Below are 27,175 nucleotides of genomic sequence, written 5' to 3'. Positions count from 1 at the left end.
CTGGGCAGCATGATGAAAATAAATCTTTCATTTCTAAACAGTCATGTGAAGCTTGTAGAAGTATGGCCAGCCTAGAGCTGTTGAGCCCCTACATTCAAAGGGTAGGAAGGGAGAAATTGGTCCTCCCCAAACCAGGCTCTTCTAGCCAATGTCACCATGAGCTACTATGTGACAGATGTTGGGGATTTCTCTTCTCACTCTCTAGGGCTATCGCCAGTCAAACAAATACAACCAACCACTAGTATCAAACACTGGTCTTTAATCAGATTCTGGTTTCTGCTTTCAGGCCTGTCAAAATAACTATAAACTACACAGACACCAAAAATGGAGAGAGAACTCTGCTTCAATGAACTTTTAGAGGCAAATTTTCCCAGCCTTCTAACTGTATGCCAATGTGATGAACACTTTTATGCTAATTGTTAAGCCAGACAAGTTGCGGGCATTTTGTTCATTAGAAGGCATCATTTTTCAACTCTTATCAGTATGTAAATTAGATATGACTCTCTGGTTGCCTGCTCCAAAGGCACAATGCCCCAAAATTCAATTAACATAATTTTCTTTCCGGCATGACACTTCAGGTGGTGAGGGCTGGATAGGTAGGGCTCCAGCTAAGTACCACACTGGGGTTCCTCCACTCAGTGGTAAAACCAAAAAATTCTAGGTTTTCCTAAGATAAAAACCACCAGAAGTCAAACCACAAGGACATGAAGGAGGAGGCAAGTATTTTCTTGCTAAAAGTTCTTTAGAAATTCTTAATGTCAATCCCCTTCTTTAACAAATCAGGAAACCAAGCAATAGCAAGACAAGTGGGTTCTGAAGCAGATGTTCATTCAGCATGGGCTATCTGAACAGTGGTAAAAGCCTGCAGTGAATGCCAGAGAAGCTTCCCAGCTAGGTCCAGCTGTAAATCAGAGAAACCTGTTTTCCATCTACTCCTACTTCCTTTTTTTTTTCACTCTTTCCTCTTCACCCCCCAACTACCACCCTCCAGCTACCTAGAATCTACACTAACGTATCCCATCTCTATCTACTGTCTCAAACACTGCCTTATAACCCAAATTTCTACTTTCCTTCCTTTTTCTTCTCTCCATGTTACTGACTGTTTATTTTGATGATCTGTTGAATGCAATGGACTTCTCTCAGGAAAAAAAAAATGCACGCATGCACACAATTTTGCATTCAATTTGAGAGAGTTCTCAGACTTCTTAAAACCTGATCCATTTATCCCAATTTTAGAACTCTTCTGGTTTTCTGCCTTTCTCCCACTAAGCAATCATGGGGGAAACCAGTCAGAAAACTTAAATTTTACACTGAAAAGGATTGCCCAGCCCAGGTTCCTCACAAAGCAGAGCCTGAGATTAAGCCTTAACAGCCATACTTGATTGGAAAGTGTGATCCTAGGGAAGGTTTGGGAGAAGGGTGAAGGATGCATTATGAAGAGTGCCAACCTGAAAGGCAGGGTGGGGGCACATAACTGCCTTGGATAGTACAACGTGCAAGCCTAGTAAATATCTCAGGAATCCAAGGTGAGGCATCAATAAAAAAGCTCCAAGGTGAGTACTGAGTGATGCAAGAGCTAGGCCTGAGGTGAGGCACAGCTCACTGCAACTGCATGAGGCTGGTCTGAGCTCTCCCTCAACTGGCCCCTACAGCAGTGGCCAGAATACAACACAGGTGAGGCTAAGAGGATTGGAAGAAATGTTTAACAGGTATCTGACATAGGGATCTTAGACACTGTCCAAATCATTTTCCTCGTTTATCTGATAAACTAATCCACAGTTACCTGTCAGTGACTGGTAAGAATTCTGGTTGCCCAAAAGCTTTCTAAAACTATTTATTAAAAAATATGACATTAGTTAAAAATATTAACATAGTGACCTTTAGAGTGTGGTCCCCTATGGGCAGCAACAGCAGCCCCTGGAAACTTGTTACAAATGCAGATTCTTACAAAGTGCCTCAGGCCTCCTCAATTAGAAACTCTATAAGTGGGTCCAGTAATCTTCTTTAACAAGCCCTTCTGATGCAGGTTAAAATTTAAGAATCAAAAACAGAGAGGGTGGCAAACCATAAGAGACTCTTAAATACAGAGAACGAACAGAGGGTTGCTGGAAGGGAGACAGGTGGAGGGGATGGGCTGAACGGGTGATAGGCATTAAGGAGGGCACTTGGGATGAGCAGGGTGTTATATGTAAGTGATGAAATCACTAAATTCTACTCGTGAAACCATTATTACACTATATGTTAACTAACATGAATTTAAATAGATTTTAAAAAATCACTGTACCAAGGTATATCCATATATATTTCATGGAATAGTATACAACCATTGACAATGTTCTTGTAGATGAATATTTAATGGGAAAAGTGTGCCCAGTACATACTGGGAGTTCTAGAAACATTGGTTAAGTGAATAATAGTTAACACCCAGAATTTTTATTATCTGCCAGGCTCCAGCCTTACATATATTAACTCACTTAATTCTCAGACCAACGTTATATGGTGGGAACTAATATTATTCCAATTTTATAGATGACTAAACTTCATAACGAGGTTAAAGGACATGCTTAAGGACATGCAGCTATTAAGCAGTAGAGGTCAAATTCACACCCAGGATCCAGAGTCCCTCCTCTTAACCATTACAGATGGCTGGATGGGTGAGTGGGTGGATAGATGAAGGGGTGGATGGATGGATGGATGTTGATTCTCCTTGGCACCTTATTTTATAGTTTTCTCTATAAAAACATGCTGCAACTGGGCATTTTGTGTCACAGGTGTTTCATAGATACAGTAGCCCCTCCTTATCCACGGGAGATACATTCCAAGACCCCTAGTAGATGGCTGAAACAGTGCATATTATTGAACCCTATATATACTATGTTTTTTTCCTATACATATATACCTAGGATGAAGCTTAATTTATAAATGAGGCACAGCAAGAGACTAACAACAATAACTAATAATAAAATATAACAATTATAACAATATACTGTAATAAAAGTTATGTGAATGTAGTCTCTCAAAATATCTTAATTGTATGTACTCACACTTCTTCTTGTGATGTTGTGTGATGAGAAAATGCCTCCATGATAAGATGCAGTGAAGTGAATGAAGTAATAAGCATTGTGATGTAGCTTTAGGCTACATACTGACGATTTGTCAGAAGGAGGATCCTCTACTTCTGGACCACAATTGACTGCAGGTAACTGGGACAGTAGAAAGTGAGCTACGAACAAGGAGGGAACCACTGTACATAAAACTGTGCAATCACTAGTTTTATCTGCAATCTCAGAAGCAGCCCTTTGGAAGTCAATCATTTCCCCCCATGTGAGGGGAATCTCATTTTCCAGGTATCAGTTAATAATTGATTTTTCCTGGTGGTGTAAGAACCCCTGCCTTGAAAAGAGTAGTATCTTATTCCCAGAGAACAATGGCTTTTTTATGGCATAACCATGCCATTAGCCAATCCTGAGGGGCAGTTTCAACCCTCATTTTAATAATGGAAATGCATTAATGTTGTACACTAATAAAGGGCAGACTCCATCTGGGGCAGCCTATTCTGTTTCTTATTATTCTCTTTCTTCCATTCTTTCTCCTTCCTTCCTTCCTTCCTTCCTTCCTTCCTTCCTTCCTTCCATCTTTTGTTCCTTCCTTCCATCCCTCCCCCTTTCCCTCCCTCCCTCTTTCCTTCCTTCTCTGTGAAGGTAATTCCTGGGAGGAAAAATGAATTCAAATTTAATGTGGTTGGCTTTTATAAAGAACTTACTGAGGGAGGGGCCAACATGGTGGAGAAGTAGGGGAATCCGAACTTCCCTCCTCCCACAAAAAAAGTGTTGAAGCCAAAGGACTCTGAACCCCAAGAGTCCAGGAGGAAAAGAGACAGTCGTGCTTCCAGGGACCCACTGGGACAATCTGCCAAGCCACAGATGAGTGACTGCGAACTGGGAGAGAGAAAACCAACAGAGGGTAGGGTTCTGCTTCTGTGGAACAGAAAGAGAGGCTGGGGAAGCATAGGACTGTATCTGGACTAGTGAAAAACCTCGGACGGGGGGAGAAAGATCCAATCTCAACTGCGGGGCTTTCTCTGGACCAGACTGGCAGCCCTGATCCCGCACCTGGGGAGGAGGGGAGCCAGCCCCCACTCGGTGGCTAGGTCAGGGGCGCAGTGCCCAGTAGGAGAAAGCAATCCCCTCCCTGGAGTGCCATGGGACAGGACCATATATCGGGTGGTGCAGCGTGGCTTTTCCCCAGTACCTGGGGCACACGGAGAGAGAGTTTAAAGCCCAGCCAAGCTTCAGGCACAGGAGTCAGCGGAGCAAGACAAACAGCCTCATTTGCACCCACGGCCTCATTTGCACCCGCGGCACAGTAAGAATGGCTCCAAAAGAGTGGCTTGGGACACCTGGTATGTGGAGGAGAGACTGGGGGGGGGGGGGGGGGGGGTGGTGGTTAGTGAGCGGAGGGGGGTCACCATTTTTCTCCCCACCATCACCAAGGGGGGGGCCTCAGGGATTGGTCTGTGGGGTCCACAGTGGAGGCGGGACCCACCTACACCAAACCACGCCCCACTGCCCTGGGTAACTGGGTATCTACTGGAGTTGGATAGTCGCTGAGGAACCAGATGGCCCCCTCCTCCAGACCAGCGCTGCTGCATTGCCTGGTTTAATTCTCGACAATTCTTGCTATATAGATATATTGTTTCTTCCTTTTCTCCTTCTTATCTCTTCCCTTCTCTAGGCTGGTTACTCTGGTTATTGGTTTGTTTAAGCAGACATATTTAATCCATTCTCTTGATACATGTTCCACACCTCCTTTATTCTCTGTTTTCTCTCTATGGATTCAGCCGTAGAGCTTCTCTGTCTGGATAACTTTATCTTCTTTTTCTTCCCCGCCTCCTCCTTCTTTATTTTCCTTTCTCTCTATCTGGATTAAGCCTTATAGTTTCTCTGGTCAATTTTTATTCTTTCTTTTTCCCTGCCCCTGTCATTTCTCTCTTTTTATGAGATAAGTCCTCTTCCATCAGCAAAGCCTCCACCCTGTTGTTTACTTGTAGCTGGTGTTTCTGTTTTTTATTTTTGGTTTTCTTTCTTTCTTTGTGTGTTTGCATGTTTTTGTTTTCTGTTTGTTTGTTGTTTGCTTGTCTGTTTGTTTTCCTTTCCAGGGCTACTTCAATGAAAAAAATCAAAGCACACCTGGTGGAAGGTCCAAAACATCAATACGGGTAGGGAGATAAAGTAACCAAAGTCAAAACAACAGACAACAAGTAACACTCTCCAAAAAAAAAAAAAAACAAAAACAAAAACAAAAACAAAAAAAAAACACCTCCTGAAGGGCCAGGCCCTGGATAGTGTATGACCCCTCTTTAATATAGTATAATATAGTAGTGCTCGCAGGTGCAGGGCACATAACAAACTTTTAGAACACATAAAGGACAGAAAACTAGCCAAAATGATGAAACGGAAGAATTCTCCTCAAAAGAAATTCCAGGAAGAAATGACAGCTAAAGAATTGATCAAAACAGATATAAACTATAGAACTGAACAAGAATTTAGAATAATAGTCATAAGATTAATCACTGGGCTTGAAAAAAAGCACTGAAGACAGCAGAGAATCTATTGCTGCAGAGATCAAGGAACTAAAAAATAGTCATGATGAATTAAAAAATGCTATAAATGAAGTGCAAAATAAACTAGAGGGGGTGACAGCGAGAACTGAAGAGGCAGAGGGGAGAATAGGTGAAATAGAAGATAAAATTATGGAAAAAGATGAAGCTGAGTAAAAGAGAGATACAAAAATTCTGGATCATGAGGGGAAAATTAGAGAACTAAGTGATTCAATGAAACGGAATAACATCTGTACCATAAGAGTTCCAGAAAAATAAGAAGAGAGAGAAAGAGGCCAAAGGTGTGCTTGAACAAATGATAGCTGAGAACTTCCCCCATATGGGGAAGGAAACAGACATTGAAATCCAGGAGGCACAGAGAACTCCCTTCAGACATAACATGAATCAATCTTCTGCATGACATATCATTGTGAAACTGGCAAAATACAAAGATAAAGATAGAATTCTGAAAGCAGCTACGGATAAATGGGCCTTAACCTACAAGGGTAGACACCTAAGGGTAGTAGCAGACCTGTCTACTGAAACTTGGCAGGCCAGAAAGGAGTGGCAGGAAATTTTCAATGTGATGAACAGAGAAAATATGCAGCCAAGAATCCTTTATCCAGCAAGACTGTCATTCAGAATAGAAGGAGAGAGAAAGGTTTTCCCAAACAAACAAAAACTGAAGGAATTCATCACCAATAAGCCAGCCCTACAAGAGATTCTAAGGAGGACTCTGAATAAAATGTTGCAAGGACCACAAAGGACAAGAGACATAGCTATAAGCATGAAACCTACAGATAACACAGTGACTCTAAACCCATCTTTCAATAACAACACTGAAGGTAAATGGACTAAATGCTCCAATCAAAAGACATTGGTTATCAGAATGGATAAAAACAAAAAAACAAAAAAACAAGACCCATCTATTTTCTATTAGATCCATTTTAGACCTGAGGACACCTTCAGATTGAAAGTGAGGGGATGGAGAACCATCTATCATGTTACTGTAAGTCAAAAGAAAGTGGCAGTAGCCATACTTACATTAGACAAACTAGATTTTAAACTAAAGGTTGTAACAAGAGATGAAGAAGGGCATTATATAATAATTACAGGGTCTATCCATCAAGAAGAGCTAACAATTATAAATGTCTATGCACCAAATTCGGAAACACCCAAATATATAAGACAATTAATCACAAACATAAGCAATCTTATTGGTATGAATGTGGTAATTGCAGAGGACTTTAATACTCCACTTACGACAATGGACAGATCATCTAGACAGAAAATCAATAAAGAAACAATGGTCCTTAATGATACACTGGACTAGATGGACTTGACAGATATATTTAGAACTTTTCATCTTAAAGCAGCAGAATATACATTTTTCTCAAGTGCACACGGAACATTCTCCAAGATGGATCACATACTGGGTCACAAAACAGCCCTCAATAAATATAAAAGAATTGAGATCATACCATGCACACTTTCAGATCACAATGCTATGACACTTGAATTCAGCCACAGGAAGAAGTTTGGAAAACCTCCAAATGCATGGAGGTTGAAGAACATCCTACTAAAGAATGAATGGGGGGGCGCCTGGGTGGCTCAGTCGGTTGAGCGGCCGACTTCGGCTCAGGTCACGATCTCGAGGTCCGTGAGTTCGGGCCCCGCGTCGGGCTCTGTGCTGACAGCTCAGAGCCTGGAGCCTGTTTCGGATTCTGTGTCTCCCTCTCTCTGACCCTCCCCCATTCGTGCTCTGTCTCTCTCTGTCTCAAAAATAAATAAACGTTAAAAAAAAAAATTTTTTTTTAATAAAAAAAAAAAAAGAATGAATGGGTCAACCAAGCAATTAAGTAAGAAATTAAAAAATATATGGCAACAAGTGAAAATGAAAACACAACTATCCAAACCCTCTGGAAGCAGCAAAGGCAGTCCTAAGAGGAAAACAGATTACAATCCAGGCCTATCTCAAGAAACAAGAAAAAACCCAAATACAAAATCTAATAGCACACCTAAAGGAACTAGAAGCAGAACAGCAAAGAAACTCCAAACCCAGCAGAAGAGAAATAATAAAGATCAGAGGAGAAATAAACAATATAAAATCCAAAACAAAAAACAAAAAAACCAGTAGAACAAATCAATGAAACTAAGAGTTGGTTTTTTGAAAAAATAAAATTGATAAACCTCTAGCCAAGGCTTCTCAAAAAGAAAAGAGAGAGGACACAAATAGATAAAATCACAAATTAAAATGGATTTATTATAACAAATCCCTCAGAAATACAAGCAATTATCAGAGACTACCAAAACTCAAATGAGAAGAAACAGAAAATTTGAACAGACCCATAACCAGTGAAGAAATTGAATCAGTTATCAAAAATTTCCCAACAAATAAGAGTCCTGGACCAGATGGCTTCCCTGGGTAATTCTACCAGACATTTAAACCTGAGTTAATACCTATCCTTCTCAAGCTGTTCCAAAAAATAGAAATAGAGGGAAACTTCCAGACTCATTCTATGGAGCCAGCGTTACTTTGATTCCCAAACCAGACAGAGACACAGCAAAAAAGGAGAACTACAGGCCAATATCCTTGATGAATATGGATGCAAAAACTCTCAATAGGATAACAGCAAATTGAAGTCAACAACATATAAAAAGAATTATTCACCATGATCAACTGGGATTCATTCCTCGGCTGCAGAGCTGGCTCAATATTCACAAATCAATCAATGTGATACACCACATTAATAAAAGAAAGGATAAGAACCATATGATCCTGTCAATAGACTTGACAAAATACAGCATCCTTTCTTAACAAAAACACTCAAGGAAGTCGGGATAGAAGGAACACACTTAAACATCATAAAAGCCATTTATGAAAAGACCACAGCTAATATCATTCTCAATGGGGAAAAACTGAGAGCTTTCCCCCTGAGATCAGGAACACAACAGGGATGTCCACTCTCACCACTTTTGTTTAACATGGTGTTGGAAGTCCTAGCATCAGCAATCAGACAACAAAATGAAATAAAAGGCATCAAAATTGGCAAAGAAGAAATCAAACTTTCACTTTTCACAGATGACATGACACTCTACATGGAAAACCCAAAACACTCCACCAAAAGACTGCTAGAACTGATACATGAATTCAGCAAAGTTGCAGGGCACAAAATCAATGTACAGAAATTGGTTGCATTTTTATACACCAATAATGAAGCAACAGAAAGAGAAATAAAGAAACTGATCCCATTCACAATTGCACCAAGAACCATAAAATACCTAGGAATAAACCTAACCAAAGATGTTAAAAGATCTGTATGCTAAAAACCATAGAAATCTTATAATGGAAATTGAAGAAGACACAAAGAAATGGAAAAACATTCCATGCTTATGGATTGGAAGAATAAATATTGTTAAAATGTCAATACTACCCAAAGCAATCAACACATTCAATGCAATCCCAATCAAAATTGCACTGGCATTCTTCTCAAAGCTAGAACAAGCAATCCTAAAATTCATATGGAACCACAAAAGGCCCCGAATAGCCAAAGTAATTTTGAAGAAGAAAACCAAAGCGGGAGGCATCACAATCCCAGACTTTAGCCTCTACTACAAAGCTGTAATCATCAAGACAGTATGATATTGGCACAAAAACAGACACATAGACCAATGGAATAGAATAGTGAACCCATAATTGGACCCACAAAAGTATGGCCAGCTAATCTTTGACAAAGCAGGAAAGAATATCCAATGGAAAAAAGACAGTTTCTTTTAGCAAATGGTACTGGGAGAACTGGACAGCAACATGCAGAAGAATGAAACTAGACCACTTTCTTACACCATTCACAAAAATAAACTCAAATTTGATGAAAGACCTAAATGTGAGACAGGAAACCATTAAAACCCTAGAGGAGAAAGCAGGCAACAACTTCTTTGACCTCAGCTGCAGCAATTTCTTACTCGACACATCCCCAAAGGCAGGCGAATTAAAAGTAAAAATGAACTATTGGGACCTCATGAAGATAAAAAGCTTCTGCACTGCAAAGGAAACAATCAGCAAAACTAAAAGGCAACCGATGGAATGGGAAAAGATATTTGCAAATGACATATCGGATAAAGGGCTAGTATCCAAAATCTACAAAGAACTCACCAAACTCCACACCCAAAAAACAAATAATCCAGTGAAGAAATGGACAGAAGACATGAATAGACACTTCTCTAAAGAAGACATCCAGATGGCCAACAGGCACAAGACAAGATGCTCAACGTCACTCCTCATCGGGGAAATACAAATCAAAACCACACTCAGATACCACTTCACACCAGTCAAAGTGGCTAAAATGAACAAATCAGATGCTGGCAAGGATGTGGAGAAACGGGAATCCTCTTGCACTGTTGGTGGGAATGCAAACTGGTGCAGCTGCTCTGGAAAACAGTGTGGAGGTTCCTCAAAAAATTGAAAGTAGAACTACCCTATGACCCAGGAGTAGCACTGCTAGGAATTTACCCAAGGGATACAGGAGTACTGATGCATAGGGGTACTTGTACCCCAATGTTTATAGCAGCACTCTCAACAATAGCCAAATTATGGAAAGAGCCTAAATGTCCATCAACTGATGAATGGATAAAGAAATTGTGGTTTATACACACAATGGAATACTACTTGGCAATGAGAAAAAATAAAATCATGCCGTTCGCAGCAATGTGGATAGAACTGGAGGGTATCATGCTAAGTGAAATAAGTCAGTCAGATATCATATGTTTTCACTCATATATGGATCTTAAGAAACTTAACAGAAGACCATGGGGGAGGGGAAGGGGAAAAAAAGTTACAAACAGAGAGGGAGGGAGACAAACCATAAGAGACTCTTAAATACAGAGAACAAACTGAGGGCTTAAGGGGGGGTGGGGGAGAGGGGAAAGTGGGTGATGGGCATTGAGGAGGGAATTTGTTGGGATGAGCACTGGAAGCCAAGTTGACAATAAATTATATTAAAAAAATAAAATAAAAACAGAAAAGAAAGAATTTATTATACTCAATACAAGGCCTTTCACTTTGGGAAACTTCTTTGCATTGTTAAATTATGACTGTGTATTTTCCCACATGAACCTAGTGAAAATCCTCTGAAATAAAACCAATATATATCATTATTTTGTGGATTAGAAGACTGGAGTTGCCATTCTATACCTTCTGCCAAAATCAAAAAAGAAGAAAAAAGAAAAAACAATTCTACCACTCTATTCCTTTTCTCCAAAAAAGAGGAGAATGGGAGAGAAAAACTCAGCCCCAAAGTGTCCTCAAGCCCACCAGTTAGTTGTCTGTTCTTGGGCTGAAGCATCATGCAAACATACTATAGCAGCACCACTGCCCCGAGGAGATCTGTCCTACTGACTCAAGCATCAGGAAGGTGAGAGGCTGGTATCTGTCCACAGTGGAGTCTGTCCTTTCTCCTTCCTCCTCCACCTGCCTACGTTGTCCTGTGTTTATTTCTTGCTGAAAAGCCTTGAGCAAATAACAAAGATGGTGACCATACAGGGGCAGACCACAGAGGAGACAGTAACCTGTCTCCACTGTCATCCTTTGGGCAAGCCCTTTCAGCCATGAGGCCTACAGCACATCCTCCGGGAGACTCCCAGGGGAGGCCTCCTTCACAGAGGGGAAAGACCCGTGGACCACAGAGTTGTTACCTTCTTATACCTTCTGCCAATTTATTTAGAGACAGGGTGGTTCACTCATTTGGTTCACTCAACAAATATTTATTGAGCACCTGTTATGTACTAGACACTGTGCTAGGTGCTTGGGTTAGACCCATGACCGAACCAGACACAGATTTACAAAGTGGAGGAGCTTACATTCCAGAAGGGGCGACACATAAGAAACACCATCAATACGCAAAGTATGTGGTACGTTAGAAGACAGTAAGGGACATGGAAAATGAAAGCGAAGCACACAGTGGGACATGAAGAGCATGTCACAGGGATCTGTGCACAGTCAGAAAAGGCCTCATTGAGATGGGAAGTTTTATTTTATTTTACTTTATTTTATTTTATTGTATTGTATTTAACTTTTTCTTTTTTTTTTTTTTTTTTTTTTTTTTTTTTTTTTTTTAGTTTACTTATTTTTTAAGAGAGAGAAAGAGGGAGAGCAGGGAAGGGGCAGAGAGAGAGGGAGAAGGAGAATCCCAAGCAGGCTCTGCCCTCTCAGCACAGAACTCAATGTGAGATCACGACCTGAGCCGAACCAAGAGTCAAGACTAACTGACTGAGCCACCCAGGCTACGGAGATGGCAGTGTTAAACACAGACCGGAGGAGGAAGGGATGTGAGCCATGCTGCTATCTGGGGAGAGTTCCAGGCAGACAGAACAGCATGGATCAGAACCATGTTCTCCTAACATCTGGTACAGAGCCGCTGGCACCTCACCCAGTGGAATCTGATATGGGGAAGGGAAGTGGAACAAATGGGCGTTTTACAGAAAATCTATTACAAAGACATTATAACCCAGGCCTCACAGCTGTAATAACTCAGGCACTCTGTGGTGAACACCTATATGATTCACTGGTAAAGGTTTAACGACCAGCACTCTAGGCAGGCCTGATATGTGTGTCAGTCTCCATGGTGTAAGTACTTCCCTCATGGTCAATTTCAAGCTACCAAAATGAGATCACTGAACTTGGATTTGGAGCTGGCTCCAACGCACTGATCCTCATTCTCTTCTATGGAAAAATGCCAAAAGTGACCCCCAGTGTTCCAGGATTTCTCACCACCCCCTTCCTTATTATTTCTGTATTCTGAGGTGGGACCTTCTTTCCTCTGCCTTCACACCCAGCACCAAAGTCAAATAAAGAACATTTCTTTTCCTTTCTGCTCTATAGGAAGTTTTCTGGAGAAAGGCCTAACCGGAGAAAGAAAAATTCAGGGAGACAGAGATGCAAAACAAGGAGTCAAGAGGCAAATGCTGAGATGAGGGAAGAGGAAAACCTCACCCCCAACACACAGTTCAACTAGGTGAAATATCAAGAACTTATCTAAGTCAGAAGCCTGAGAACTCCAGCACCAGGGAGGGAAAAGGAGAAAAAAAAAAAAAAAATAAGAAAACACATTTAAAAGCAAATGTACTTTCTACTTGAGAAAATGATACAACTCTATTCAAAATACAAATGTGAGTACAGCTGTCCTCCTGAGCTGGTTCTACAAAGGACTTGGGGTGGGGTTAGGAAACATAGGCCTGAGTTTAAAACTAGGTTTGCAAATTTGTTTTAATCATAGTCTTTCATAATAGCAAAGGCAACTACATTGCATGAAGCCATCTGCTTCTCTTGGTTTCTTCAGAAAAATCAACCAGAACAAAGCAGAAGATTAAAGTCCAACTAAAACAGGCAAGAAGATTTTGAGCTGGCCCCCCGCCTCACCCAAAGGAGCTCTGAGTACCAGGGACAGGAAGGTACCAGGGACAGAAAGCTCAGACAATGCAGACAGGTACGCTTTGCCATTTCATTCGCCTACAGGGGACTCTGGAATAGGCCCATACCCTTTGGTTACACTGTCCCAATCCACTCAGTGAAACAATCCCTTTGTGTTTCATTCAACTTTGTATCCACTTGGAATGCTGCATTGAATCTATCTTGGAAAGCCATTGTGGGATATAGCCATTAGAAGTATTCTTAGGTCTTTGTCTCTGAAATTCCATTCCTATTTGGTTCAAACAGAACCAACTCTGCTCAGCCTTCTGGATGCGATATGCAAGGTATTCTTTCTGTGCCCTTGGTGGAAGGGAGAAACCCTGCAAAGGATTTAGAGGCTTTTTTCCAAAAGATGCTGTTTTTCTTTTTGTCCTGTATGAAACATTTTTTACGTAACTACCTCACTGAGTTCCTATGAAGACTAGGATTTAAATAAAAGTTAAGCACTTTGAACTTTGGATCAAATAAGTTTTGATAAGTGCATTATTATTGGTTGCTGGCTTAATGGAAATCTACTTTTGTCTTCTAGGAACCTTTAGTACCTTTCACTAAACTCTAAGTATGATTAAATGCTGGCATCTGTCATTTTATAAACCCTGGCCACAGTGATGGTCTAGAGATGGCTCCTGACACGAGTAAGAACAGTCATCATAGCCTGCCCCCTGGGCCGTAATGGCAAGAGTCTAAGTTTTGAGGCTCCATATTTCAAAAAGGCCTTTACAAATAAAAGAAGTCTCAGCTGCACAGGATGTTCTACCTGGAACCAGCCAGGTGTGAGTTCTAGTCTGAATATATAGAATACTTTTTGCAACAACTCAAATCTCCTCACTTCTTATTGATCCACAGCTGTTGCAAGCAGTTATGCCTAGGTTCTGAATAGCTCACACAGGTGCTGTCTCACAGCAGCACCCCTACATAAGCTTCTCACATCCCACCCTGGGGTTTGTCTGACCGGGAAACACAGGCTCAGACAAGAACAACCTGGAAGTACAAGAGAATTAATGCCCATGGAGTAACACCCAATCACAGGGAAATAAGCCAACAGATAGATGCTTCCTCCTTCCTTCCCCAGGCAGATAGGTCTATATCTCTGATGGGCTTCTGAGCAAAAGCACCCAGTTACCCCTAGAAGTGGCGAATCAGCTCTGTGATCTTAGGGAAGTTACTGGACACCTCTAAGCCTCTATCACCCCTTCAAAAATAGGGATACTATTACTTATGTTGAAGCTCTTTAAAGTCACTAACCTCACACATAGTTAGCTATTGTGAATATAAGCTATAACCCTTTAAAACCCACTTGCCATAACAATAAGCAAAGATAACTTTTGATCTAATTCTTCCTTTACAGTGCCTAACAGGCCATGCTCACTTTATGTTACTATTGCCAACTTTTTTTTTTCAATTTTTTTCAATGTTTATTTTTGAGAGAGAGAGAGAGACACAGTGCGAGTGGGGGAGGGACAGAGAGAGAGAGGAAGACACAGAATCCAAAGTGGCTCCAGGCTCTGAGCTGTCAGCACAGAGCCTGACGTGGGGCTCGAACCCAGGGACTTCAAGATCATGACCTGAGCCAAAGTCAGACGTTTAACCAACTGACCCACCCAGGCACCCTGTTACTTCCAACTCTTAATGATAAGCATGATCACTCACACTTTGATTTTCTCTTGTCTAAATAATTTCTGCTTTGGTCTTCCCTCAAAGTTCTCACTTTCCAACCTCTACATGAGCATGGTAAGTAAGATTCTCCCAAATTCATCACACTCTCTAAGAATTTGAGACAGTGTTTAGTGGAAGACTAGAAACAGCTCTGGACAAAGAATCAGGAATCCTGGGTTCTAGACCTGACCTGCCAGTGTCAGCCTCAGTGACTTTAGGCAAGAACCTCCACCTTTTTGTTCAGTGCCCCCAAATGTAAAAGGAGGTGGCCAATGAAGTCATTTCTGAAGTTCCTCCTTGTCCTAACTTATAATGTTTGAGCCAGATGTCAAAGGTTGGTGAGGTGATCCCACGTCAGCCATTTAAACCTGGGGGTCACCATTTGTCTCCTCATCCCCTCTTGCCCATTCAGTGGGGTGCCACACCAAAACATCAGACAGCTGTTCACATGACCACTCTGAATGCATGCAAAATGGTATGGAGGAAGAATGTTCAATAACATGAAATATAGTATATCAGAATGTACACAGAGTATGATCTTATTTTTATAAAAGGAAAAGTGGGCAAGGGAGAAGTGTATGCACAGAAAAATGTTTTAAGGTACATACACCACAACAGGATTAAAAGTGATAATTTTTCCCTGTGGCTGCCTAATTTTTTAAGTTTCCTACAATTCATGTTTGGAATAAAATTTAAATAGGATTATGAATTGATCCTGCTCTGCTCAGAGCAAGTAGCCTCTGACACTGCCTGAGCCTCCTACATCCCCAAATATCTCTCTGGGCAGCTGTTTCCTTGTAGCCTTAAACCCTCCTCCCCATTCCCATCATTCATCTCACCCCTTCTATACTGAATAACAAAGTGGTGTCCCCACAAGGCTCCTGTTAAATGCCTCTGTGTTCTTTTGGAGGAAAGCAGGAGACCTGAGAGCATTGTCTGGACCTTTCCTTTGGTACAGAGGAGATTTCCTTCTCAGATTAGTTCATTCTCACCTTAGATGGCAATAACAAGTGACTCTTCAGTGGCATGAGGGTGCCAGGGACTACTTGGGGGAGGAGGCATCATGAATCAGAAAGGGCAGGCCCTAATGGTGGGCTGCTCAGAACCAGCCTCTGGGTAAAGAGATAAGGAGGAGAGAGATCAAGGGAGGTCAGGGATGGTGAGGAAGATACGTGATCCCAAAAAATCATTAGGAGGGAAAGTTGCCTCCAGATCAACTGAGAAAAGACTGAATTCTTTTTTTTTTTTATATGAAATTTATTGTCAAATTGGTTTCCATACAACGCCCGGTGCTCCTCCCAACAGGTGCCCTCCTCAATGCCCATCACCCACCCTCCCACTCCCCATCAACCCTCAGTTTATTCTGTTTTCAAGAGTCTCTTCTGGTCTGGCTCTCTCCCTCTCTAACTTTTTTTTTTCCTTCCCCTCCCCCATGGTCTTCTGTTAAGTTTCTCAGGATCCATGTAAGAGTGAAAACATATGGTATCTATCTTTTTCTGTAGGACTTATTTCACTTAGCATAACACTCTCCATCCATGTTGCTACAAAAGGCCATATTTCATTCTTTCTCATTGTCAAGTAGTATTCCATTGTGTATATAATCCACAATTTCCTTATCTATTCATCAGTTGATGGACATTTAGGTTCTTTCCATAATTTGGCTATTGTTGAAAGTGCTGCTATAAACATTGGTACAAGTTTATACCAAGGGGTACAAGTGCCCCTATGATCAGCACTCCTGTATCTCTTGGGTAAATTCCTAGCAGTGCTATTGCTGGGTCATAGGGTAGGTCTATTTTTAATTTTTTGAGGAACCTCCACACTGTTTTCCAGAGTGGCTGCACCAATTTGCATTCCCACCAACAGTGCAAGAGGGTTCCCGTTTCTCCACATCCTTGCCAGCATCTATAGTCTCCTGATTTGTTCATTTTGGCCACTCTGACTGGCGTGAGGTGGTATCTGAGTGTGGTTTTGACTTGTATTTCCCTGATGAGGAACGACGTTGAGCATCTTTTCATGTGCCTGTTGGCCATCCGGATGTCTTCTTTAGAGAAGTGTCTATTCATGTCTTCTGTCCATTTATTCACTGGATTATTTGTTCTTTTTGGGTGTGGAGTTTGGTGAGTTCTTTACAGATTTTAGATACTAGCCCTTTATCCGATAGGTCATTTGCAAATATCTTTTCCTATTTCATCAGTTGCCTTTTAGTTTTGTTGATTGTTTCCTTTGCAGTGCAGAAGCTTTTTATCTTCATGAGGTCCCAATAGTTCATTTTGCTTTTAATTCCCTTGTCTTTGGAGATGTGTCAAGTAAGAAATTACTGCAGCTGAGGTCAGAGAGGTTTTTTCCTGCTTTCTCCTCTAGGGTTTTGATGGTTTCCTGTCTCACATTCAGGTCCTTCATCCATTTTGAGTTTATTTTTGTGAATGGTGTGAGAAAGTGGTCTAGTTTCATTCTTCTGCATGTTGCTGTCCAGTTCTCCCAGCATCATTTGTTAAAGAGACTGTCTTTTTTCCATTGGATATTCTTTCCTGCTTTGTCAGATTAGTTGGCCATACTTTTGTGGGTCCAATTCTGGAGTCTCTATTCTATTCCATTGGTCTATGTGTCTGTTTTTTTGCCAATGCCACGCTGTCTTGATGATGACAGCTTTGTAGTAGAGGCTAAAGTCTGGGATTGTGATGCCTCCCACTTTGGTCTTCTTCTTCAATATTACTTTGGCTATTTGGGGTCTTTTGTGGTTCCACACAAATTTTAGGATTGCTTGTTCTAGCTTCGAGAAGAATGCTAGTGCAATTTTCCCTAATTAATATTGATGCAAAAATTCTCAATAAGATGCTAGCAAATCTAATTCAACAACATCTAAAAGGAATTATTCACCATGATCAAGTGGGATTCATTCCTGGGCTCCAGGGCTGGTTCAACATTCACAAATCAATGTGATACATCACATTAATAAAAGAAAAGAACCATAGGATCCTGTCAACTGATGCAGAAAAAGCCTTTGACAAAATTCAGCATTCTTTCTTAATAAAAACCCTCGAGAAAGTTGGGATAGAAGGAACATACTCAAACATCATAAAAGCCATTTATGAAAAGCCCACAGCTAGTATCATCCTCAATAGGGAAAAACTGAGAGCTTTCCCCCTGAGATCAGGAACAGGACATGGATGTCCACTCTCACCGCTGTTGTTTAACATAGTGTTGGAAGTTCTAGCATCAGCAATAAGACAACAAAAGGAAATCAAAGGCATCAAAATTGGCAAAGATGAAGTCAAGCTTTCACTTTTTGCAGATGACATGATATTATACATGGAAAACCCGATAGACTCCACCAAAAGTCTGCTAAAACTGATACATGAGTTCAGCAAAGTTGCAGGATACAAAATCAATGTACAGAAATCAGTTGCATTCTTATACACTAACAATGAAGCAACAGAAAGACAAATAAAGAAACTGATCCCATTCACAATTGCACCAAGAAGCATAAAATACCTAGGAATAAACCTAACCAAAGATGTAAAAGATTTGTATGCTAAAAACTATAAAAAGCTTATGAAGGAAATTGAAGAAGATACAAAGAAATGGAAAAACACTCCATGCTCATGGATTGGAAGAATAAATATTGTTAAAATGTCAATACAATCTACACAAAGCAATCTACACATTCAATGCAATCCCAATCAAGACTGAATTCTGAAGTAAAATACTGCTGGTTCTAATCCTACCTACTAGTTACTGCTCTTCAGAAAAGTTACTCCAGGGGTGTCTGGGTGGTTCAGTTGGTTAACAGTCCAACTCTTGGTTTCAGCTTAGGTCATGATTTCCTGGTTCATGAGATCAGGCCCTATGTCAAGCTCTGTACTCACAGCACAGAACCTGCTTGGGATTCTCTCTCTCCGTCTCTCTGATTCTCCCCAACTCGTCATATGCTCTCTCTGTCTCTTTCTCAAAATAAATAAATACATATGTTTTTTTTAAAGTTACTCGATCTCTCAATCTTTGCTTCCTTTATCAGAAAATGGCTAGAGAAAAACCTATCTTGTTAGGTTATTTTTAAGATTAAAGGAGAAAATGCCTCTTGAAGGGCCTATAATAACATCTAAATAAAGCAAGTCCTCCATAACTTCTACTAGTAATAATTTGAATTTATTGTTGTAATTTATATTAAAAATAAGCACACTTTCCCTGGGCTGCATTCCAGATGGAATTTGCAGGTAACCACAAGTAGTCACAAACCACCACTCACAATATCTTTCATGAGTCTATCTAACAAAAATTTATGAGGCATCTGCTAAGTACCAGGCTCTGGGGAAATAAGTCCATGCCCTTAAAAAGTGACCGGTTGGGAGAGTGAGGGAGACATGTACACAGAAAGGGAATCACAGTGTGATGAGTGGGTGAAAGGTGGGAAGGGGGCACTGCAGGTGCACTGCAAAGGGGATTCACTGCCTGGGAGAATCAGGGAAGGCTTTACAAAGGAAGTGAGGCTTTATCTCGGTGTCTGAGGGGGCTGCTTTTGGCTAAAAAAAAAAAAAAAAGCAGGGGCAGGGAGAGAGAGAGCAGAAAGGGAATTTTAGTGAGCCCAGTGTGTGCAGAGTTAGAGTTGTAGAAGTGTCATGGTATACTTGGGAGATGGAATGACTTTCACTATGACTGGGGCATTTGTATCAGAAGAGGTGAGAACTTAAACAGGAGGAAAGAACCAGTTGGGATGGCCTTGCATAGCATGGTAAGGGGTTTGGCAAGGTGGCACCAGCACAAATCTTTAAGCAGATGAATAACAAGATCAGGTTTATGTTTTCACTCTAATAGAAGAATGGAGGCTGGATGGAAGTAAGGAAAGTCTTGAGGCAGGATGACCAGAAGGGAAGCCACTGTAATAATCCAGAAAAGAGATTCATGATACCCCTAATACAGAGAAGCCAGTGGCAATAAGAAGTGGGAGTGTGTTTAGAAACTATTTCAGTAATAGAATTGAAAAGATTCGGAGACCAAAACGGGCGATGAGGGAGAAGGATAAGTTCCAGATCAGGGATGAGTTCCAAATTATAGCTCAAAAGACTAGATGACTGACTTCATGAGAAAACAAGCAAGGAGGACTCAGTTATGAAGTGAAGCTGAATCCAACTTGAGTTTGACATGACTGTGGGGCCATGGATGAGATATCAGGCATAGTCTACGGCCATACCACCCTGAATGCACCCGATCGCATCTGATCTCGGAAGCTAAGCAGGGTCGGGCCTGGTTAGTACTTGGATGGGAGATATCAGGCATAGGTCTGGAAATATGGATCAAGAACTCAAGACAGAAGCTGGATGCAAATTTGGGAATCATTAACATGTAGATTTCAGTTGGTAAAATGGCAATATATAAGATCACAAGGGGGAAAAATTTTTTAATTGAAAAGGCCATAACTAGGGAGACCATATACCCCAGTTTGCCCACAACAGTCCTGGTTTATACCTGTTGTCCTAACGTAATTATCCATAGCAACTTGTTTAATCACAAAAGTGTCCTAGTTTAAACAATAAATTTTATAGTCCCACTAACCAATAACCCAACTCTGGGGACCATCAAACAAATAAAGGAGACAAAGAGGACTATCAAGAAGTAGAGGGAAGCCAAAAAAGTGGGTATCTTTAACCATATAGGAAATAGACCCCTAATTAAATGTATAAATTTCATGCTATCAAATAAAAAACAACAAATTTTTTATTGGAACTTGATCATTTAAACTAAAGTTGCCTATTAAAAAAAATAAATGTTAAGAGACAAGCCATGAAAATTCCCAAATAAAGGCAAAAGGAACAAGAACTAGCTTTTTTTTTTCAATATATGAAATTTATTGTCAAATTGGTTTCCATACAACACCCAGTGCTCATCACAAAAGGTGCCCTCCTCAATACCCATCACCCACCCTCCCCTCCCTCCCACCCCCCATCAACCCTCAGTTTGTTCTCAGTTTTTAAGAGTCTCTTATGCTTTGGCTCTCTTCCACTCTAACCTCTTTTTTTTTTTTTCTTCCTCTCCCCCATGGGTTTCTGTTAAGTTTCTCAGGATCCACCTAAGAGTGAAAACATATGGTATCTGTCTTTCTCTGTATGGCTTATTTCACTTAGCATCACACTCTCCAGTTCCATCCACGTTGCTACAAAGGGCCATATTTCGTTCTTTCTCATTGCCATGTAGTACTCCATTGTGTATATAAACCACAATTTCTTTATCCGTTCATCAGTTGATGGACATTTAGGCTCTTTCCGTAATTTGGCTATTGTTGAGAGTGCTGCTATAAACATTGGGGTACAAGTGCCCCTATGCATCAGTACTCCTGTATCCCTTGGGTAAATTCCTAGCAGTGCTATTGCTGGGTCATAGGGTAGGTCTATTTTTAATTTTTTGAGGAACCTCCACACTGTTTTCCAGAGTGGCTGCACCAATTTGCATTCCCACCAACAGTGCAAGAGGGTTCCCGTTTCTCCACATCCTTGCCAGCATCTATAGTCTCTTGATTTGTTCATTTTGGCCACTCTGACTGGCGTGAGGTGATATCTGAGTGTGGTTTTGATTTGTATTTCCCTGATGAGGAGCGACGTTGAGCATCTTTTCATGTGCCTGTTGGCCATCCGGATGTCTTCTTTAGAGAAGTGTCTATTCATGTTTTCTGCCCATTTCTTCACTGGGTTATTTGTTTTTCGGGTGTGGAGTTTGGTGAGCTCTTTATAGATTTTGGATACTAGCCCTTTGTCCGATATGTCATTTGCAAATATCTTTTCCCATTCTGTTTGTTGCCTTTTAGTTTTGTTGGTTGTTTCCTTTGCTGTGCAGAAGCTTTTTATCTTCATAAGGTCCCAGTAATTCATTTTTGCTTTTAATTCCCTTGCCTTTGGGGATGTGTCGAGTAAGAGATTGCTACGGCTGAGGTCAGAGAAGTCTTTTCCTGCTTTCTCCTCTAGGGTTTTGATGGTTTCCTGTCTCACATTCAGGTCCTTTATCCATTTTGAGTTTATTTTTGTGAATGGTGTGAGAAAGTGGTCTAGTTTCAACCTTCTGCATGTTGCTGTCCAGTTCTCCCAGCACCATTTGTTAAAGAGACTGTCTTTTTTCCATTGGATGTTCTTTCCTGCTTTGTCAAAGATTAGTTGGCCATACATTTGTGGGTCTAGTTCTGGGGTTTCTATTCTATTCCATTGGTCTATGTGTCTGTTTTTGTGCCAATACCATACTGTCTTGATGATGACAGCTTTGTAGTAGAGGCTAAAGTCTGGGATTGTGATGCCTCCTGCTTTGGTCTTCTTCTTCAAAATTACTTTGGCTATTCGGGGCCTTTTGTGGTTCCATATGAATTTTAGGATTGCTTGTTCTAGTTTCGAGAAGAATGCTGGTGCAATTTTGATTGGGATTGCATTGAATGTGTAGATAGCTTTGGGTAGTATTGACATTTTGACAATATTTATTCTTCCAATCCATGAGCAGGGAATGTCTTTCCATTTCTTTATATCTTCTTCAATTACCTTCATAAGCTTTCTATAGTTTTCAGCATACAGATCTTTTACATCTTTGGTTAGATTTATTCCTAGGTATTTTATGGTTCTTGGTGCAATTGTGAATGGGATCAGTTTCTTTATTTGTCTTTCTGTTGCTTCATTGTTAGTGTATAAGAATGCAACTGATTTCTGTACATTGATTTTGTATCCTGCAACTTTGCTGAATTCATGTATCAGTTCTAGCAGACTTTTGGTGGAGTCTATCGGATTTTCCATGTATAGTATCATGTCATCTGCAAAAAGTGAAAGCTTGACTTCATCTTTGCCAATTTTGATGCCTTTGATTTCCTTTTGTTGTCTGATTGCTGATGCTAGAACTTCCAACACTATGTTAAACAACAGCAGTGAGAGTGGGCATCCCTGTCGTGTTCCTGATCTCAGGGAAAAAGCTCTCAGTTTTTCCCCATTGAGGATGATGTTAGCTGTGGGCTTTTCATAAATGGCTTTTATGATGTTTAAGTATGTTGCTTCTATCCCAACTTTCTTGAGGGTTTTTATTAAGAAAGGGTGCTGAGGGGCGCCTGGGTGGCTCAGTCGGTTGAGTGTCTGACTTTGGCTCAGGTCATGATCTCACGGTTCATGAGTTCGAGCCCCATGTCAGGCTCTGTGCTGACAGCTCAGAGCCTGGAGCCTGTTTCAGATTCTGTGTCTCTCTCTCTCTCTGACCCTCCCCCATTCATGCTCTGTCTCTCTCTGTCTCAAAAGTAAATAAAAGTTAAAAAAAAAATTAAAAAAAAAAAGATTTAAAAAATGTAATACTTAAAAAAAAAAAAGCGTGCTGAATTTTGTCAAAGGCCTTTTCTGCATCAATTGACAGGATCATATGGTTCTTATCTTTTCTTTTATTAATGTGATGTATCATGTTGATTGATTTGCGAATGTTGAACCAGCCCTGCATCCCAGGAATGAATCCCACTTAATCATGGTGAATAATTCTTTTTATATGCTGTTGAATTCGATTTGCTAGTATCTTATTGAGAATTTTTGCATCCATATTCATCAGGGATATTGGCCTGTAGTTCTCTTTTTTTACTGGGTCTCTGTCTGGTTTAGGAATCAAAGTAATACTGGCTTCATAGAATGAGTCTGGAAGTTTTCCTTCCCTTTCTATTTCTTAGAATAGCTTGAGAAGGATAGGTATTATGTCTGCTTTAAACGTCTGGTAGAACTCCCCTGGGAAGCCATCTGGTCCTGGACTCTTATTTGTTGGGAGATTTTTGATAACCGATTCAATTTCTTCACTGGTTATGGGTCTGTTCAAGCTTTCTATTTCCTCCTGATTGAGTTTTGGAAGAGTGTGGGTGTTTAGGAATGTGTCGATTTCTTCCAGGTTGTCCAATTTTTTGGCATATAATTTTTCATAGTATTCCCTGATAATTGTTTGTATCTCTGAGGGATTGGTTGTAATAATTCCATTTTCATTCGTGATTTTATCTATTTGGGTCATCTCCCTTTTCTTTTTGAGAAGCCTGGCTAGAGGTTTGTCAATTTTGTTTATTTTTTCAAAAAAACAACTCTTGGTTTCATTGATCTGCTCTACCGTTTTTTTAGATTCTATATTGTTTATTTCTGCTCTGATCTTTATGATTTCTCTTCTTCTGCTGGGTTTAGGCTGCCTTTGCTGTTCTGCTTCTATTTCCTTTAGGTGTGCTGTTAGATTTTGCATTTGGGATTTTTCTTATTTCTTGAGATAGGCCTGGATTGCAATGTATTTTCCTCTCAGGACTGTCTTCGCTGCATCCCAAAGCATTTAGATTGTTGTATTTTCATTTTCGTTTCCATATTTTTTTTAATTTCTTCTCTAATTGCCTGGTTGACCCACTCATTCTTTAGTAGGGTGTTCTTTAACCTCCATGCTTTTGGAGGTTTTCCAGACTTTTTCCTGTGGTTGATTTCAAGCTTCATAGCATTGTGGTCTGAAAGTATGCATGGTATAATTTCAATTCTGAACAAGAACTAGCTTTACCATGTTCTTTTTGTTTGTTTGTTTTTTGGGTTGTTGTTGTTGTTGTTGTTGTTGTTGTTGTTGTTGTTTTGGTAGGATCTACACCCAACATGGGGCTTGATCTTACAACCCTGAGATCAAGAATTGGATGCTCTACCAACTGAGCCACCCAGGTGCCCCCTAACTTTATGGTGTTTTAAAACGATTATAAAGCTACAACAATAAAAGAGTTTGATGAATGAATTCACAGAAACATCAATGGAACAGAATAAAGGGTATAAACATAGAACCAAACACATATGGGAGTTTAATACATGATAGAAGTGACTTTCCCATCGATGAAGCTAAAATATATTAATTATTAAATGATGTTGGGACAGTTGGTCAACCATCTGGAAGAAAACAGACTAGATTTTTATACATTATTCCCAGTCCAAATGGATAAAACATTAAACATTTTTTTAAGTTTATTTTTATTTATTCTGAGAGAGAGAGAGAGAGCAAGCAGGGGAGGGGCAGAGAAAGAGGGAGACACAATCCCAAGCAGGCTCCACGCCGTCAGCATAGAGCCCGAGCCGGGGCTCAAACTCAAGAACAGTGAGATTGTGACCTGAGCCAAAATCAAGAGCTGGAAGCTTAACCAACTGAGCTACCCAGGCACCCCAAAACTTTACACATTTTAAAATAAATCACAAATACATTAAAAGAAAGAATGATACATTTTAAAAATTCATCTTGAGGCAGATTTTAGGATTAAAATGGCCTCTACAACCATAACGTAAAACCCCAAACACGTGAAGAAAAGATTGATAAACTTATCTCAATAAAAACTAGCATTTTCTGCTGGACAAAAGAAGATGAATAAACTCAAAAGTCAACAACAATGTTGAAAAATATTTGCAACATATATGATGGACCAAACTTGACCTCTTACGAATCAGTAAGTAAAAGACCAATAACTCCATTTGTAAGTGAATGAAAGATATGAAAAGAAAAATAAGAATTTCCACTCTGCAAAAGAAAAGATGCTTAACCTCATTAATAATTTTAATTGCTTCTACCTCAGGTTGGTAAAAAAAATATTAATAACAGCTTTATTGGGATATAATTCACATACCATAAAATTCCCCCATTTAAAAGTTATAATTCAGTGGTTTTTAGTGTATTCACAGAGTTGTGAAGCCATCATAGTATACCTTTCTAAGCCTCGGTAAGTCTGGGGGTGATTATGGTCCTGTCCTCATGAAGTTGTTATTAGAGATGATTAGGAATATGCCTATGGAGGGCTTGGTACAGTGCCCAGCCAATAGCAAGCCGTTGGGCCAGCAGGAGAAATTATGGTTATTACCTAGGGTCACACAGTGAATCTGGGGTGAAGCTCATGGTGGCACAAGTCCCACTCTTTGTACCTCTGCCATAGACACTTCCTGACAGTCATGTAAGGAAGTATAGGTGGAAGAGAAGCAATGACTGTAATTGTTTAAAAAGCTGTGAGATAGCTAATAATTGAGTCAGCCACAACAACTTCCATCAGCTAAGCCACTGATTCTCAAGATTAAGACTGAACACCATCTGATAACACTTTTAGGAATATTATCCTACATGCATATTTTCATAAGTACTCAAAGGTATTTCTAACATAGTATTAAAATAAATATTTTGGTAAAGACAACAAGATTCAATTAGACACTGCTTTTCAAAATAGGATACTAAACAGAATATAGCAGTTTTCAAAGTAGGTGGCTGATAACCACTTAATCAACCCATTAACCCCTCATGAACACTCAGAGTATAAATGGAGTTTAGAACTGGGAGATTCTACTGAAAGATTTCAAGAAAGAGCTGTTGGTATACTAAGTCTGGTTTCTTACTAAGGTTTGGGATAGACTTCACTTGCCCCTCACCTCAGAAAGCTCAGTTTGTATACCCTGCAGTAGGGGGACACAGTGGACTGGCTTTTAGCACATGTCACTAGGTACACAAATCCTCAAGTCAACCATCCCATTTAGGGAAAGGATCTGTTTGGGAAACTTTCCTTCACAACTACAGAGGAAGTTCACATCAGCCTCCTTTATTAACCAGACTAGTCCTTCATTCATAAATGAAAGGAACCTCCAAAAAGCTAGAACTTTTTAGGAAAATCAGCATATGAAATGGAAGAACCAAAATAAAATAACTGAACCATTCAGGAAACAGAAAATACAAGGAATGGAAAAAAACTTAAGAGAAAAATTCTAAATTGGTATCCTAACATTCAAGAGGATATTGCATTCATAAAATAACACTATTATGAAAAGGAAACATCAGAAAAAAGAGAGTACATGGAAACTTAAAATAGGATTGGCAACATAAAATTACTTAACAGAGGAGGTGGAATATTCACATAGATATGGCCAAGGCTGAATTGGTAATGTATAATATGAAGCCAAGGAAGTTTCCCAGAACTTCAACCAAAAGACAAAGAGAAAGTTTGAGAAGAAAGCTGTCAAGACAGAAAGGACAGTCCAAGAGGCACACACCTGTTAGTAGGAGTTCAAATGAGAAAGAGAACAGAAATTGACACGAGGGAATAATATGATAACCAAATACAAGAATTATTATTAAATATAATTTATTGTCAAATTGGTTTCTATACAACACCCAGTGCTCAGCCCAACAGGTGCCCTCCTCAATGCCCATCACCCACTTTCCCCTCTCCCCCCACTCCCCATCAACCCTCAGTTTGTTCTCAGTATTCAAGAGTCTCTTATGGTTTGCCTCCTTCCCTCTCTGTAACTTTTTCTTTCCCCTTCCCCTCCCTCATGGTCCCCTGTTAAGTTTCTCAGCATCCACATATGAGTGAAAACATATGGTATCTGTCTTTCTCTGCCTGACTTATTTCACTTAGCATAATACCTTCCAGTTCCATCCACATTGCTGCAAATGACCAGATTTCATTTTTCTCATTGACAAGTAGTATTCCA

The 27,175-nt window shown here is 40.2% G+C and overlaps 1 pseudogene; it reads left to right on the top strand.

The window, feature by feature from the left end:
* The first annotated feature begins 19,897 nt into the window (after positions 1-19,897).
* Positions 19,898-20,016, top strand: LOC128773102 (5S ribosomal RNA; annotated as a pseudogene).
* Positions 20,017-27,175: the final 7,159 nt, after the last annotated feature.

This window comes from Panthera pardus, unplaced genomic scaffold (genome assembly GCF_024362965.1).
Source record: "Panthera pardus isolate Hobbes unplaced genomic scaffold, ASM2436296v1 HiC_scaffold_24, whole genome shotgun sequence".
Classification (NCBI taxonomy): Eukaryota; Metazoa; Chordata; class Mammalia; order Carnivora; family Felidae; genus Panthera; species Panthera pardus.
The sequence above is the reverse complement of the archived record's forward strand: the minus strand, read 5'-3'. Positions and strand labels throughout refer to the sequence as shown.